Here is a 5,929-nt window from a genome sequence, read left to right as displayed (position 1 = left end):
AACAATGCAGACAGGCTCTGTAGGAGGACTTGTATCAATTATAGCTGCGCTAGAGATGAATCGTAATATTACAGCCTTGCTTGAATTACAAAAAGCTTAAGACACAAGAATCCTGGAGAGATGATATTGTACAACCTGTTGATAAATAAATGTTGCATACGGAACCTGATCTGCTGTTTCCGTGAAAGCCGCTATGCAGAGTCCAGCGTCCGTGTAACAGTGTTACTGCAGCGGATTGATCCGAGTGATTAACGGAGCTGTTGAGACGAATACTTCCGCCACTGTGGAACAGCTGTTAGTGAGAGCAGAGCGGGCTCCGACAAGTGAGTTGAAAGAGAAAGTCCGGCTGAGTAAGATGACATTAGCACAAGTTGTGAGAGGAGCCTTCTGTGTCTAGTAAGACAAAAACTAGGAGTACTGGAGTGTAAGGAATTTATAGTGGTGAATAGGCTAATTACTATTTAAGGTAGTATGGTAAAAATGATAACAACCAAAAGTAAAGGTGGAATCATGACAGCGAATCTGCACCTTTGTAAGTCTCACCGCAGTTCCTATACCTTGCCCAAGTATAGGTGTTTCTGTGTGTGCTCCTGGGTGCTTATTGCTATTGAATTGCTGGATTGCTTGATCATTATTGAACTCTGCCTGTCTGACTGCTCTGGCTGTTTAACCCCTGAATTGCTGGATTGCCTAATTGTTACTGAACTCTGCCTGTCTGACCACTCTGCCTGTTTAACCCCTGAACTGCTGTATTGCCTTACTGCTGTTGAACTCTGCTTGCCTCTGACTACTCTTCTGATTAACCCCTGAACTGACAGATTGCCTTACTGTTGCTGAACTCTGCTTGCCTGACTACTCTTCAGTTATTCCCTGTAGTGACAAGAAGGATTGTCCCTCTACTGTGAGTTCTGTTACCTCATTTACTTTATTCTCTTGTTCTGGGATATTTCCTTATCCTTCCACTTGACGCCGGGATAAGAATATTACTGGCCAAGTTTAGTCTGATAGGGAAATATCCCACGAGCATTACACGAGTGATGAATGTGGGAGATCATTTTATGGCCAAAATTTGAATCTCTTTAAAGGGACACTCAATCAAAACTTTCTGTATTCAGATAGAGCATGCCATTTTAAACAACTTTCCAATGTACTTCCATTAACTAAATGTGCACAGTCTTTATATATTTAAACTGTTTCAGTCACCAGCTCCTACTGAGCATGTGCAAGAATAAGTGTGTATGCATTTGTGAATGGCTGATGGCTGTCACATGGTACGTGTATGCATTTGTGATTGGCTGATAGCTGTCACATGGTACAGGGGGAGTAGAAAAAGACATAATTTTAAAAATTGTCAGAAAAAAAATCTACTACTCATTTGAAGTTCAGACTAAGTGCTATTGCATTGTCTTGTTATCTTGCATTTGTTGATTATGCAAATTTACTGTGTTGACTGGTCCTTAAAGGTTTCTTCTAGAAAATAAAAATGTAAGCGATTGAAAGCTTTCCCTGCATCCGTTTAATAATTCTGATGGGATATTACCAAATTTCACATAATCAATCAATTGCAAAACTCTGATGGTGTTATCCCTAGCCTCCCTATGTGACAGGAAGCCAGCCTGATCAATATGAACAATATGTAGTAGGATATGGTTTATTCTGTTAGCTAGTATTTTTTAGCATATTTTTTAACTCTGTGTTTAGCAAAGATATCGGGCGTTAGTGACTCTTTGGGGTTTGGCCTTTATTGTTAGATCACTACTGACCCTAGCTAACTGTCATAACAGGCATTTGCCTAAAATAGTAATTTCTGTTCCTGCTTCAGTAAGGCATGCTGTACCTTTAAGGAGGTTTTCAAGATCAATTAGGCCCTTATTGTAGTAGTCTTTATCAGTGGCGTCACTAGGGTTGGTGTCACCCGGTGCGGTAAGTTATGGTGTCACCCCCCCCCCCAGAAAGCAGACACACACAAAAACACAGGCAAAAACACATACAAACACTCAGACACACTTAAAACATACTCAGATGCACACACAAACACTCGGAAACACACTCAGACACACACACAAAAACACACACACACACACACACAAAAACTCAGACACACACATACAAAATATGTAAACTGCACTGCATTAATTATAAAGCTCATGCCTAGAGCTGCTCCCTGACTCTGCAGAGCATCAAATGAAAGATAAATAGAGCACTCTAAAAATAAATCACTAAAGAAAAGTTTTAGGTGCAAACTATGAAAATTCTGCTCTCTGACTCTGTTCCAAGTCTGTCAGTGCACAGCCCCGGGCCGCGTGCCTACCGCTTCTTATGGCCAATCACCTCTGCACTCTGCCCACCCCCAGACCCCCGCCCGCCCTCCTACCTGTTCAGTGTGCACTTAGTGTACCGTAATGGTCTGGTGGGCATCATACGTGGCTCCTTCACTTTAAAGACAGTGTCAAACAGTCATGCGGTCAGGTGCCAGGCATCCCCTCATGATTTGCCAGTTCCCGTTTAGAGAGACATCACAGCAGTGAGTGACTCCACTGCTCCACATGTCACTGAGCAGTGAGCACAGATAGGCAGGCAGGTTTAGGCTAGCAGCACAACTTTGCAAGCCCCACGGCATGCCCACAACATTCATAGCGAAATTGGGCAGGGGAGAAGCAAAGTACAAACAAGCAAAAGCAGCCGGGAAAACTATTTGTTGAAATTGCAGCACTGGCTCAAGGGGCAAAAAAATTGTGTGTCTACATCTTCCCCAGTCCCACCAATGTTCACAAATGCCAGCCCCTCTAATAAAAAAAAATCTATGCATCTCAACATTGTATTTCTTTGAATTTCAATAAAATTTAAAAAAAAAAAAAAAATTTTTTTTTTTTTTGGTGTCACCCCCTGGTGGGTGTCACCCGGGTGCAGCCCCCGCCCCCCCTAGTGACGCCACTGGTCTTTATAAGTTCTCTGTTTAGAGCATGATGCTTGTGTATTGAGTTTTTTCTGACCTTTACTCTGGCAGTTTATTGTTTGACTATACCGATTTGGTTTTGGCTTCCCCTGCCTTTCACTTCTGTATTAACCACTTGTTTTGATTGAACATACTTGATATTTGACTTTTGCTTGTTTTTGGACCCTGCATCTGTTAAATGATCTTGTACTACTTTTCCCTGTGAAATTTTGACCCGATTTGTATGACTTTGAATTTCCTTTTTACTTTTGATTCCTCTGCTTTCAGAAGATCTACATTTAAGTTACCTATGCAAGTTTGTCTCCATCTGGATAGCGAGACAAAACTTTTACTGAGGTATGTTTTCTTATGGTATTTAGATTTATAAATTTACAGTTGCGTTCTAGTACTTATTCATTCTTTACTTTGTAGGTGATGATTAAAGTACTAGAGAGAGTTCAGCTACTAAATTTAGTCTGATTGCTCTCTTACCCCTAACTTCTGCTTGGTTGCAGTGTCCCAGTAAGGGTTTGTAGTGAGGTGGACCTCTCCGCTATTGATTCTATCTTGTTATATTTTGGGACAACAGTATTCCAACTGACGCTAGTGAAGACGCGGCCAGGAAAATGGTTTGCTGTTTGTTACATAATACACAAGAACACCTTATTGACAGAAATCAGTCTTTTAGACAAATGACTAACTAGCAATGGTCGCATTTACATTTTTGCCGATAATCAGAACTTTTAAAACCGTAAAAATATTGGGCCATATCTTTTTAAACATTTATTTCGCTCTGCAATCAATACAAACACTACAATGTTTTTAACATTTGTTTTCAAATATTTTTGCCTAATCTTTTGTGCCTTACCACCTGGTTTTGTGAGACAGGATTTTTGGCCAAAGTTTTTAGCAGGGGTAAAATGATTTCTTTCATGTAATTGGCAAGAGTCCATGAGCTAGTGACGTATGGGATATACATTCCTACCAAGAGGGACAACGTTTCCCAAACCTCAAAATGCCTATAAATACACCCCAAACACACCCACAATTCAGTTTTACAAACTTTGCCTCCTATGGAGGTGGTGAAGTAAGTTTGTGCTAGATTTCTACGTTGATATGCGCTTCTCAGCATGCTGAAGCCCGGTTCCTCTCAGAGTGCAGTGAATGACAGAGGGATGTGAAGGGAGTATTACCTATTGAATGCAATGGTCATCCTAACAGGGATCTATTTCATAGGTTCTCTGTTATCGGTCGTAGAGATTCATCTCCTACCTCCCTTTTCACATCGACGATATACTCTTATATACCATTACCTCTACTGATTCTCGTTTAAGTACTGGTTTGGCTATCTACTTTATGTAGATAAATGTCTTTTGGTAAGTATGTTTTCTTTTATTTATGACACTCTCAGCTATGGTTTGGCACTTTATATGTAAAGTTCTAAATATATGTTTTATACTTATATTTGCCATGATTCAGGTTAATTAGTATATTTCCTTCTTACAGACTGTCAGTTTCATTTTTGGGAAATGCATATGAAAAAATTATTTCTTACCTGAAAATTTTTCAAATTGACTTTCTTTCTAAATTGCGGGCTGTTAGGCTCGCGGGAGCGCAAAATGCTATAATTTATTGCGTCATTTTTGGCGCGAGAATTACGTTTGTTGACGTTATGACGTCATTTCCGGCGTCTTAGTTGGCGCCGAGAGTTTTCACGTAGATGCGTCATCTATGACGCTCGTGTTTGTTGCAGACGTTTTTGGCGCCAAAAAATATTTGTCAGTTGTGGGCGTCATACTTGGTGCCAGATTTTTGACATTATTTAAGTCATTATTTCTTTTTGCTTCTGGTTTCCAGAGGCTTATTCTGTTTGCATTTTTTCCCATTCCTGAAATTGTCATATAAGGAAATTGATAATTTTGCTTTATATGTTGTTTTTTCTATTACATATTGCAAGATGTCTCAATCTGACCCTGTCTCAGAATCTACTTCTGGAATGCTGCTGCCTGATGTCGGTTCTACCAAAGCTAAGTGCATTTGTTGTAAACTTCTGGTAACTGTTCCTCCGGCTGTAGTTTGTGTTAGTTGTCATGATAAACTTTCAAAAGCAGACAATATTTCCATTAGTAGTAATCCATTACCTGTTGTTGTTCCTTCAACATCTACTGTTCAGGATATTCCTGTTAATGTGAGAGAATTTGTTTCTAATTCTATTCAGAAGGCCCTGTCTGTTATACCACCTTCTAATAAACGTAAAAGGTCTTTTAAAACTTCTCATAAATTTGATGAATTTTTAAATGACCGACAGCATTCTGATTTATCTATCTCTGATGAGGATCTATCTGGTTCAGAAGATTCTGCCTCAGATATTGACACTGACAAAACTTCATATTTATTTAAAATGGAGTAATATATTCATTCTTTATTAAAAGAGGTGTTGATTGCATTAAATATGGAGGAGACTAGTCCTCTTGATATTAAAACCAGTAAATGTTTAAATTCGTTTTTTAAACCTCATGTAGTTATTCCAGAGGTTTTTCCAGTTCCTGATGCTATTTCAGATGTAATTTCTAGGGAATGGAATAGTCTGGGTACTTCATTTACGCCTTCTTCAAGGTTTAAGAAACTGTACCCTTTGCCGACTGATAGATTGGAGTTTTGGGAAAAGATCCCCAAAGTTGATGGGGCTATCTCTACTCTTGCAAAGCATACTACTATTTCTACGGCAGATAGTACTTCTTTTAAAGATCCTTTAGATAGGAAGCTTGAATCTTATCTAAGGAAGGCTTATTTATGTTCAGGTCATCTTATTAGGCCTGCTATTTCTTTGGCTGATGTTGCTGCAGCTTCAACTTTTTGGTTGGAAACTTTAGCGCAACAAGTACCAGATCCTAATGTAAATAGCATTGTTAAGCTAATTCAACATGCTAATAATTTCATTTGTGATGCCATTTTTTATATCATTAGAATTGATGTCAGGTATATGTCTTTAGC

This window comes from Bombina bombina, chromosome 7, assembly GCF_027579735.1.
Source record: "Bombina bombina isolate aBomBom1 chromosome 7, aBomBom1.pri, whole genome shotgun sequence".
Lineage (NCBI taxonomy): Eukaryota > Metazoa > Chordata > Amphibia > Anura > Bombinatoridae > Bombina > Bombina bombina.
The sequence above is the reverse complement of the archived record's forward strand: the minus strand, read 5'-3'. Positions refer to the sequence as shown.